The sequence below is a fragment of the Apteryx rowi genome, unplaced genomic scaffold (assembly GCF_003343035.1).
Source record: "Apteryx rowi isolate R43461 unplaced genomic scaffold, aptRow1 scaffold_26, whole genome shotgun sequence".
In the NCBI taxonomy this organism is placed as follows: Eukaryota; Metazoa; Chordata; class Aves; order Apterygiformes; family Apterygidae; genus Apteryx; species Apteryx rowi.
This window is the reverse complement of record NW_020448974.1, coordinates 1,881,107-1,892,669: the sequence shown is the minus strand read 5'-3', so window position 1 is coordinate 1,892,669 and position 11,563 is coordinate 1,881,107. Positions and strand designations below refer to the sequence as shown.

The window sequence follows — 11,563 nt, the reverse complement described above, 5'->3', positions numbered from 1 at the left end:
TATTGGTATTATGAAATTATTTTTCAAATTAGTGTTTAATATGTGAAGGAAGTCAGCTGACTTTTTTTGTTGGTTGGCTAAGGCTATGTCTTATGTTTTAAACAAAATATGTAAGAGAATTCAGACCTCTGGTCTCAAGCAAGCTCCATGCTAAAAGGTCTCATGCAGATTCTTATGTTCACCCTGATTTGTTTTGTTTTGTTTCTTCCAGTTGAGAGGCAAAGTATAATTGCTGAAGTTGCATTTGACAACCAATTTAGTCCTTAATATTTAAAATATTGATGGCACTTTTGTTGGTGTTCTGGCATAAGTGGCAAATCTCTGTATAAATTATGCATCTCAGTTTTGCAGAGTTGGATTTTATGTAGCCGTGTTCTGGATAAGCCAGCCTCTGCCTCCTCTAGAAATGGATCACTGGCTGTTTTGCAACTAGCTGCAATATGAAGCAATGTTTTGCAGAGAGGCATTGATTTCGCCTTGTTAGTTTTTATAGGCTTGAGAGGCACGCTTTATTTTCCACAATGAGACTCAGATTTGCTTGGCATGTTGTGGGCACTTAATTTCTGAAAATATTCAGTATACGTAGTAATGCTTATTTGCATAGCTAATTCTCAGCATTAATACTTGCCTTGATAATCCTAATAGATAAACTGTAAGAATTCTCAGGCTATATTAATCTTTATGTAGAGTAATAGGAGCTTGCATGCCCTGCCTCATTCTGCATTGCGAAGAGCTGACTTTGGTATGGAAAAGGAGCCACCTCAGCTCACTGAAATTGAGTTAACTTGTCAAATGGCCTGAAGCTTTTCTCTAGTTTGCAATATGGTTTTAATTCTGGGTCTTGCCTGTTCTGAATGGAGTTGTTCTGGAAGAATTATAACTTTATCATTTGACCATTTTTTCACACTGAAAGAAGAATTGCATTGAATGAACACTCTTACTGATGTTGCTCTGACTTTGGAAACCAAACTTAGGGGTTTTTTTAAAGCTTTTTTTTTTTCTTAAGTATCTTACTTTCCTAAGATGCAGTCAGCCACCTGCGGAATAAAACAGATGACATCTGTGACTCATAATGGCAAACCATTTTGTTCAGCCCGATGTGACAAGGCTCATCCAGACTGCTTGTGAAGGTCATCTTGAATAAGGCTGCCTATAAGAATAGCTTTTCTTTAGTGTGTGGGAGGGCTGTCCTTAGAGACATATATATATTTATATATTTATATATTTATATATTTTATATATATATATTTTTTGAAATAAGTATACCCTCTGTGTTCTCAGATAAGATCCCTCTGGCAGATCCTAGGTTAGCAGAGTTGTGCTGTTCAGCAGTATCTTGCAAATGCTGATAACCCTTCAGGAACTATAGTGCCCTAGGCTGGAAGAGGTAGGGAGAGCCAGAGGGTGCAAGGAGGAATTGGGTTGGTGGATTTACATGAGCAATTGAAAGTTTCTTCACTTTCATACAACCCTAACAAAATACCGAATGGCGCATACTACCAGGGGCCGCCTTCTTTTGAGCCTCTTCCTTCCTGTTGAAGTAACGCGGTGATTGCACAATAACTGACATCGGGGAACGGGAGCGAGCGCAGCTCCGCCAAGGCGGCTTCCCCGGCCGCGCGAGGCAGGGAGCCGGAGCYGCCCGTGGAGCCGGAGCTGGCCACGGAGCCGGCCCCGGGAGCCTCGCTGCCGGAGGGGAGGGGGCTCCGCTGCTCCGGGCCGCTGGGGGGAGAGCGGCTCTGGGGGCGGCGTGGGAATAGCAGGAGAGTCTGCTCTGGTTTTTCATCCCCGGAACAACGGTAATGGCATCAGGTTACTTCTGGCCAGTCCGTCTAACGCACGGCTCAGTTGCGTTTTCCACACAAGCTGAGACATTTTCGATGTGTTAAATGTGAATTACGAGATGAAATTAATAAGAAGGGACCAGATAGATGGAGTCCTAAAAGGTTCTCAATAGTGTTTTATTTTTGCCTAATTTTAGGTAGCATTGGGTGCCTTTTAATTTCTCTGTTTTCTTCTGTTGTGTTTTTATGCACACTTAAAAATGAGAGGCAAAACTTCTGCTCTGCTAGAATGCAACTTCCAAGACTAGCGGTTTTCTGGACTGCCATAGCGCGAGATTCTTGTTCGCTATTGCTCCCAGCAAAGCTCCTGTAAGGTCGTGCAGCCAGTCCCATGTGCTGGCGTGTGAAAAGCGCAGTGGCAGAGTCGGAAGGGATCCCTACACTTGAGCTCAGTAAACAAGCGGCAGATGACTCGGAGATAAGGAATCAAAACATCCAGCAGAAATGAGACGCATGCTCGGCCAAGGACAGGAGCAGCGGCCTGCGCGCGTGGTCGGACGCAGTTACGGCCAGCCCACGGTGACTGATCATGCGGCAGAGGAAGTGGAGCAGCTTGATTTGTTGTTGAGCGCCAGATCTGACAACCCCAAATTTGACGTAGGCTATTGCAAGCAGAGTTCTGCTTCAGTGCAGCTTCCAGCTACTGGAGACTTTGTGCAAAGGGTAAAATTTCAAGTCCGTGTCCTCCCAACTACTGGCTCTAGGCAGTAACTTCTCTGTGCGTTTGCTGTTTTGCAGGCAACGAGGGCAGGAAGGCATTGGAAAATAAAGCTGGAACACGTTTGTTAGCATGCCTAATAAGTGGAAAAAAATCTTTTTTCTGTGGCTGGATAGTTCAAAACTTCATCTAATGCAACTGAGTATGGTGATGCTGAACAGCACAGACTGGTTTTGATTAATTTAGGACTTAGAAAGCGAGGAGGAAGTACAAGTATGTATCTAGCAGTATTGGATGTGAGTTTTCCCCTCTCCCTATTCCACTGTTTGCTTTAGCAGATCTTGTTTCTCACTGGTGTAGAAGGTGATGACCGTCTTCCCGTTGATAGGTAGCAATGCTTATAGCCGAAATCCCTGCTTGGTTTCTGCTTCTCTCTCTCTCCCATCCAGAGCCAGGCCAGGCCTTGTATGTCTTGCACTCATGTTACGGGCTCTGCGCTGTGTTCTCCACCTTACGTTGCCTGCAGCCTGCAAGACAGTCAACTTTTACATAGAGGAAAGCACCCATTTATCAGATTCAAAGGGGCAGCAGTAGTAGGAAAAAAGCAGTGGGTACCATGCATTTTAACTCTAAAACTCCCCCACGTAGACTTCTGCACTGATTGATTGAATGACTCTTTTTATATTGAACCTGGGCCATGCAAATGGTGTTTGTGAAACAACACCAACTTTGAATAATTTATCTCCGGCAGTTCACCACATCAGGCTGTTATGTCAGGAAGCACTTCCACAATTAATCTGTGCGATAATCAGCTCCGACACGTAGCTCAAGTTTAAGTGCTCTGAGTACCCACAGTCTTTGGTTTGGAGTTGTTGTTTGTTTTAAGCTTTTATGGAAAGAAAAGGTAAAATCTTTAAATGATACAGATCTTTTTGTGGTGGCCTAGGCATAATATTCAGCACTTTCTCCATATGAGCTTGATTCTCTTACATTAATCCAAAATCTGATCTAGGGAATGGCTATGAATTGATGACCATTTCCTGGCATAGCCTCTGTTTTCCCTGAAGAAAAAGGAAACAAACAAACAAAAAACCCTTTAATGAAACCAGCAATTTCAAAGAATGAATATTGGGATTTTACAGGGGAGCGAGTTGAGCAAGCTTGTAGCAGTAACAGCCTTGTTACATCATGTCTGGCATTTGTTAAAAATTGTCTAGAATTAAGGGGAAAACTTCCTCTTTTGCTTATACGGATGAGCCCAGCAGACTCTCCTTCCCCCTCTCTGCCCTCCCCTCCCCTTCCCCGCTTACAAGAGCCGAGGAGAAAAGGGGATGTGATTCAGCCCGTGCGCCGGGTCTGTGCCCATCAGGTGGCTGCAGGCTGCGAGCTCCGCCGTGCACGGAAGCGCGTAAAGCAATGCTACAGGCTGATTAGGGTGTTCGTGCTTCAAGCTGCGGACACAAATCTGTGATTTAAGTTAGGACCTTTTAAAACCACAGCCAAAAACAGCTCAGAAATTCTCGTTCTATCAACGGCGGCGCTCCACGAGTCTGGCTCTGGCAGGAAAGGGAACGCCATCCTGCAATGGCTTTTAGAACTTCTGGGCCAAAGAAATGCTGGTTCTCCTTCCTCCTCTTCTCCTGCCTATAGCTTCCTGTGGATTGCATTAATGTTTTGTGCCCACAGCAGGAAGTTTGTCTGCTGCTCCCTCTCTCCCCTCTGCGATAGTCAGGGAGAAATATCACTAAATGTGTTTTTCAGAATGTAGCAAAGCCCTCGATCCCCCTCATTTCAAGTGAAACAGCGATAAATCAGCGCATAATAATCTTGACCGGCTTTTCTTTGTGGATGCCAGCGAGGAAAGGGAACGTTGTTGTAAATGCACAAGTGCCAGCAGCAAGTCACCATGGACGTTTCTTTGTCATGGTAAAGCACTGACCGATGCTGTTGCCAGACTTCTTCCTTCATAAAGGAGACCTCAGTTGGATAAACACACGGAGAGTGCTTAGGCATTTGACATGCAAATTAATTGCCAAGAGTAGCTCCTCCTTAGGAGGCCAGCGAGTTTTATTTCCCCCTCTCYGCAGAAGCAGGGATGGCGGATGAGCGCAGCTGGAGGACAGCCAGCTCTTCGGCCGGAGCYAGGCTCCCGCTTGTCGTCTCCCGGCCCCGTCCGATTTGCTCGCAGCCAGACCAACGTGTGAGATTTATGCCCGAGGCAGGAGAGTGCGGGAGGACAGCGTAGTCCAGCACCTTTGCTCGCCTCCTTCCAGCGGTGGAGGTTAGTCCCTGGCACCAGGACGAGCTGCTCTCCAGCCTTGCAGTCAATAGGGAGAAAAAAGCACCAAATCTCCTCAGCCGGCACGGGTGTCCCAGGCAKGTCAGGGAAAACCAGAAGCGACTTTGCCACTGAACTTTCAGACACCTTAGGTGAAATGAGATAACCTCCCACCCGGTATCTCTGTGCTTTATTTCCTGGTAAAGGGCAATATTATGTGTTAGTTCCTGTAGAGCACTTTGAGATCCCTGGAGGAAAGGCCCGTTCCATCCTCTTGCTGAGGATTATTTTCAATCCAGGGTCCCCCAGTACCTCTTCATGGCAGGGTTTCACAGGTCCCGTCTCCACGTTTGCTTTCGTAACAGTCACACGCCTTTGCGATTAAGTGGCTCCAGATCTTGGCAATGGTGTAGGAAATACCCACATGTTTTACAGCTCCTTAGAAGCAAAAAAAACCCCCAACAACAACAACAACCCAAAACAACAGAAAAAATCCCTCATTTAAATTCATGTTTCCTTAGCTGGAGGTCTTTGGATCACATCTTTTTGTAGCACGGGCTATTTTTTTCCTATATCTTCCCATCAGACAGGATTTCAGTTTGTGCAGACATGGCAAGTCTAAATGTCACTCTGTCGCTGTGTCTCACGCAGCACGGGCAAGCCCAGGCTGCTCAAGAAGAGCTCTTAACGTGATGCCTGTGAAAAATAGGCCAGAGCTGAAAATACTAATAAGAGAAACAGCATATCCGTAATGCACAGCCACTTTGTTTGACAGAAATGGCAAGATTACAAGATTGCTGGCTGCTCGCAATTGTGGCTAAAGAAAAGCGCTGTAACGTTTTGAAGCAAGGCTGCTGGGTGCGAGCGACGGTGCAATGCCAGTATGGGGCCGGGCACGGTCCCGGGAAGTGACGAGGGCAGAGAGGACCGGGAGCGCCAGAAAAATGTGAAACCTCTGTTTGCTTCAGCCAGAATCATCTCAGGCTGCAGGAGAGGGCGCCGGGCTGTGATCTGAGCACCCGACCGGATTCCAGGAACGTCTGAACACTAAATATAGCCACCGTGCTAACTCAGCGGCTTTGGGTAAAGCAGATAACATCCTGCTTCACAGGGACGGCTTCGCTGGAGGGATCACACCACRGTAAGGGGAGGCGCGAAGTTAAATCTCTATCGCTACGTCGGCAAGCACGCCTTGCGAGTCCTGGGATCCCTGTCCTTTTGCTGGTTTGATTTAATGTCTCTTTGAAATGTTTGAGAGGATAATAAAAATGTCAGGAAAAAAAAATAGAGCAGCAGTGTACATATTTTGGAACCATGGGCAAAACTCTTCCTCTATCTGAACATAGCATCTCCCAGCAAGCCTTGCTAATGTTTGTAAAAGCTTTTGAACGCAAAAAACATCAAATGAGTTTTAAATATTAGAGCTATGTTTGTTTGTTTGTTGTAAAAACACCAAAGAACTATTATGTATGCTGGGGAAATGCTGCTTCTGGCAGGGGAATAGAGAGGACACACCTACAAGAACCAGTAAACCCAGGAATACCTCATGCTCTAATGTTTCGCAGAAAATTTTTCTCCTGATTGCGTGCATATAGACAGGCTGAAGCCCCCGAGCTCCCTAGTGGGAGTGTGTTCCTAGCGCCCAGCCAGGCACTACTCTTTTTTCCCTTGTTTTTGCAAGTTCTGCGCAAGTTCTACTCCAAAAAGCGAGATGCTGCAGTTACAAAGATCCCGAAGGCCGCCTTCGCTTGCTGTTGATTTTACACAGGAGTCTTGCTGGTATAATCGCGATGCATGGGAGTATCAAATGCAAGCAAAGCTCCTCTGCATGCCCCTCTTCATCGCTCACGTTTAGTGCTGCCTTCTGCTCCACGGGGGCCCTCTCAGTGATTAATTTGTCCAAGATGCTTCGGAGATAACCGTGCTCAGCAGGGTGCTTTGCTGCACACGCAGACTGATAAACCGTGCAAGCGGGGCCGCGCACGGAGCGATGGATAGGCTCTAATGCCACCTCTCAGGGCACATCCGCAGCTCTCGGGACGCTACGTTAAAGGAACTGAAATGACAGGAAATGACATCTGAGCGTGGGGGTTGAGGAGAGGGGTTTCTTCAGTGAATGGCAACGGAGAGAAACTGCGTTCTTCCTGAAATCTGTCTCGAGGCTGGGCTGGCTGATTCCTGTAAACACCACAGAGGCAGCGGTCGAGCCCTTTGCGGGGCTCCCCAAATCTTGCGCTGCGCTCTGCAGCTGGGATAACAGGAAACGGCAGCTGTTTGCAGACGCCCTCGAGAAGCTGAGCGCGTCGCGTGCTAACCTGCCTGCAGCCAGCGCCGGTTCCTGCAAGCGCTGCGACTCGAGGCCCGGGTTTTGCACCGAAATCGCACCCGTTTAACTGAAGGACACAGATCGTAATAAGCTGAGAACTGGTCTTAGCCAGCATGTGCCCGCTTGATGGGGAGCCGCACTAATTTCACGATTTCAGTAATAAACGTCGGTGTGGTTTCTGCACGTGGATGAGCTCCAGCGAAGAGCCCCGAGGAGCCGCAGGAGAGGGAGGACCGGCTGCTTTCTGCGCACGGACAGCGCTAGAATCGGGTGGTGCAAAGAAAGACGGGTCCTTTCCTGCAGACGCTGGCGATCTTCGCTTATTGGAAAGCGGCACCCTTCCCCAAGCCCTGCACCAAGTCATAAAGACGGGATGTTTCCCATTGTGAATTAGGTGGAACGGGATCCGGGAGCTTCCATAAGCAGACAGGGGATTTCCATCTCTGTGCTGTAAGATGGTATCTCCAGGCAGTTTTTAGGAAAGATTCAGCAGTCCTGCCTTCTTTTGCCTTTGCTGCATTATTTGGGTATACAAATGTTTTTCCTTCTCACATTCTGCAGAAGAAGGACACAGATCAAGTCCTGTGTCATTGTATTTTGTCTCGTATTAGACTCCCCACTGTTAATCATTTCACAACGGTTAATACTTCCACACTCGCTTCCTTTAGGTCTGTCCAAGCTCTTCCATGTTAAGATCGACACTTCTGACCAGATGCTCGGAAACTTATTTCAAAAAGAACTGGAGTGAGTTGTAGACCAAAGTAGCGTGTCTACCTCCAATAACGTAGGTAGGAGCGTAGGCAGTGAGCTGGAAACGGCGCCCAGCACACCAACCGTAGCCCTCAAGTTGCAGYGTTAGACCACGCTCTATCTCTCCACTGCAGGGACCCACCACAAGCTTTGGAAAGTTCACACTTCCTATAAAGGCTTCATAAGAAATGGCAGGTTTTGTGGGGACACTGAAATTGCCCTGACTAGTGCAGCTTGTYAAAAATCAAATTTTTGAGTAATCAGAACCGATCGCTGATCAAAATGCTTGGGGGAAAGATGTTTGCAAATGACGCAGCTGCACAAGGTACCATGACGGAGATCTTGTTCTCCAGCTGCAGCTGCACGTCTGATTCAGAGCCCGCCGGCCCTCGGATTTGCCGCTGCAGTGATTAACTCTCGGTGACCTGCGGGGCTCTTCCCCGCCAGCAGCTCGGCAGGGTCCCGCCGCGCGGCCGCTGCCTTCGCCCCTCCAGCTCCCGCGGGGCCGCTGGCTCCCGGCCTCGGCGGAGCGAAGCCCGCGGGACGCTGCCGGCCCCGCCACGTCGCCTCCCCGGGGACCGCAGCGGCCAGCGCGGCTCCCCAAAGCGGGGACATCAAGCAGTGGGAAAAGGCAGATTTCCCAGGAACAAAATACTTGCTTCTTTCCTTCTGGTAGTTCACCCRAGGATACCACAGTTCCTTCTTTAATAAAAGGTAATGCATGCGGCACCTGGACTGATGATGATAAATCACAAAGTATTTGCATTAGTGTTTTCCTTGTAGCTTTCACAACTTCTAAATTAACTGTACATCATAAAATATGCTCATTCTCCTCTTTCATGCACACATTTTAATTGAATAATTACAATCCTGTTGTAAATACATGCTGGAAAAGAAAACAAATCAACAACAAATGCAACATGCCAAATCCCAGTGCTCCTGTTCGCCTCTTATTTGACCAGCTGGTTTAGGGATGTGCTGTTCCTTTCCGAACCGAAGGCATAGTTACAGTTGAGGGTCGTGGTTTTGTCCTGTTTTGATGTACTTTTTTGTGCTGCCGGTTGTGTTTGTATGTTTTTAGCCTAACGTATTGCATTACTTTGAATGTGATGGCAATAAGCAATAGCCTTATTTTGTGGAAATAAAAATATACCCGGTGTTACAATAATTATTGCAAACATTGTCTGTATTGCTATTATGAGGTGCATAGTTTTGGACCACTGGTGTGCAATAATGTTGTCCTTTATATACTGGTTAAGATGGTGAGTATTAATGAAATGAAGTCTTGGAATTGCATGGGAATCATAAAAGATTACATGTATATTTGTGACATGTTATAAATGCCATATTGCAGAAATTTTCTCTTGAGAAATTGGTCAAAATTTGAAATTCATTAAAAAATGAAATAAGTGGGAATACTGCAGTTCTGGGGAAAAGCTGTTATATGAGTTGGTTGACTTAACTGGCTGTAAGATACTTAATAATCTTGTGTCATTTTGGATTCATTGCATAGGTTTGTTCGGGGACTCAGAAGTTAGCACAGAAGACTGTGAAGCGGTTGAAGCAGTACTGTGAAGCCTTTTACTATGGTCTGACCATAAAAATTCTGCAGCCAGTTCCCATTTCACATACAGCGTGTACTTTTCGAGTAAATGAATGTATTTGCAACCCACAGACTCACGCAGGTATGTAATGAGGAGAAAAGGGGCAGATTAGAAACTGACTGATGGCAAAAAATGTTGGACTATTGAAAAACATGAGTCTAAATTTCTTGAGACCGTGGTAAGTACTGCTGATGGACAGAGAACCTCAGGTTCTTCGTTAGTGGTTCGTCAGAACGGAGATGTCCGATAAAAGTCTGTTCCCAGGACCTTGTGCAGAAGAGCATGGATGTGAGCACAGTTTAAAGCTCAGTATCTCCCAAGTCCAAATCCCAGTCTGTAGGGCATTAGAGTCCGATGAAACTAGTTAAACTTCCTAAATTAATAAAGTGGTCAGATAGATGCTTTGCCTTCTGTTCAACATAATTATTTAGAATTTATGTGCGAGCTTTGACAGTAAAGATCAAACTCTTGTCAAGCTTGTTTAAGTTAAGACAAATTTTCCTTGAATATAGTAACAAAATATACTGTTYGGTCATTCATGATGGTGATTTTTTGCAATGTGGTCTATAGAATTTTGTTGAGTCCACTTAATATCCATAGGCCTAGGAAGACTTTTTTCCACTAGCAGTCAACAATATATTCAAGCATCTAAATCTATTATTGTCCTTTCTGCTTCTGTAAAGTAATAAATTCTTCAAGAATCTATAAATCAGAAAAAAAAAATTCTAGGCTAGTTTGTCTGGAAGCCCAAATCTGCAAAAAGTATTTACACTTGAAAATCTCTGTTTGGGATATTATTGTGTCTGAAGGCTCAGACTGGCCAGCTCAGCAATGTACATTTCCTCTTATGTAAAAATAATTCTGTGCGTTCATAGCTTTTCTGTGTGCTTCTCAATTTGTCTCTTGAAAATAGCCTTTTCAGTGGTGGGGTTTTTTTTTAGAGGACCTCTTGAAATATCCGAAGAAGGAAAAACCCAGAGATGCTTCCTGTGCTGTGGGAATAACCATGACAGACCTTTATCCRTATGAGCCTTGGAATTTCGACTTTGGACAAGCTTCAACAAAAGGTATTTCTGTTTTACAGCACAGCTTTATAAGTGGCAAAAAATAAAATGACTTTCAAGATACCAATAATCAGCTTAATAATAGAAAAAAATGCCAAATCATGTCTGCTGTTGAAGTGCGGTGGAGGAAGGTGAGTGGGCCTACTCAGCGCATAGCTGTATGTGTTATGGCTATGTAATTTTTAGAAGACTGATGTATTTCTAACTCATTAAGTTCTAGATCATTTTAAAAAGGCAGGATTGATTCACCATGCTGCTTAGGCACCCTTTCTTTTACCAAGTTTCCCAAGCAAATTAAATTAGGGAGGGGAATTCCTAACATATGCAGGCTACCGCGTAGCTTGCAGTGGACTTTTTTTGTTGTAGAGGGAAAAAAGTGTACTGATTGTTTTTACATATAGAAAATCCTCATTACGTGTCAATGACTGGATCCAAGTCTCACATTACTTTGCTGTAAACTGAAAGCAAAGAGTGTAAAAAAATTACTTTGCTGGGGAAAGAGAGCCAGGTCCTAAGTGACCTCGCRGCACGTTCAGAGCGCGAGTTTGCCTCGTGGTCGCAGCAGGATCCTCTGACGCCTAAACCATCCAAATCATCAATATCTTCCTTGGTCCTTCCCTCATAAAATACTGTTTGGGTTCATTAAAGCTATCATGTATTAGACTTTCCTAAAAACTCCATGCTTAAAACGTCAGATTCCTATAGAGATGGGGTAACCAGGTACGCCCAGCTACAAGGCTGTTTGGGTCCAGAGGGTAACGACCCCACGGGAGTGGCTTCGGACTTCAGCGAAAAATACAACTTAGAAAAAACTAGCATGAGAAAGAGGCTGTCAGCTGAAGAGCAGTGATTACAGTGGAAATTAGGGAATCGTGCGTGACGGGAGCTTCGGTGTGACAACGGCATGGCCCGGCGGAGCTGATCTTCTCCGTTCGCTGGTGGCTAAGCCCGGCCGCGCCTCGGTTCTCCGCTCGGCCGCCCGCGTTTCGGCGGGACGCTCCGGTCCTCGAGCGCGGTCGCGGCGGCTCGCGGGGCGTTC

At 45.9% G+C, this 11,563-nt stretch overlaps 1 protein-coding gene across 3 annotated transcripts in view; it reads left to right on the top strand.

The window, feature by feature from the left end:
• The first annotated feature begins 4,720 nt into the window (after positions 1–4,720).
• The window catches only part of ARSG (arylsulfatase G), a 60,943-nt gene continuing 54,100 nt past the window's right edge, over positions 4,721–11,563 (top strand). Inside the window, exons 1-4 of one of the 3 annotated variants that reach the window (XM_026067481.1) lie at positions 4,721–4,932; positions 5,556–5,921; positions 9,370–9,541; positions 10,402–10,527. The gene's annotated coding sequence lies outside the window, so the exon portion shown is untranslated. Of the gene's footprint in view, positions 5,922–8,555; positions 8,571–9,369; positions 9,542–10,401; positions 10,528–11,563 lie in introns of those variants that run through there. The other 2 variants (XM_026067480.1, XM_026067482.1) reach the window with 2 other exon arrangements.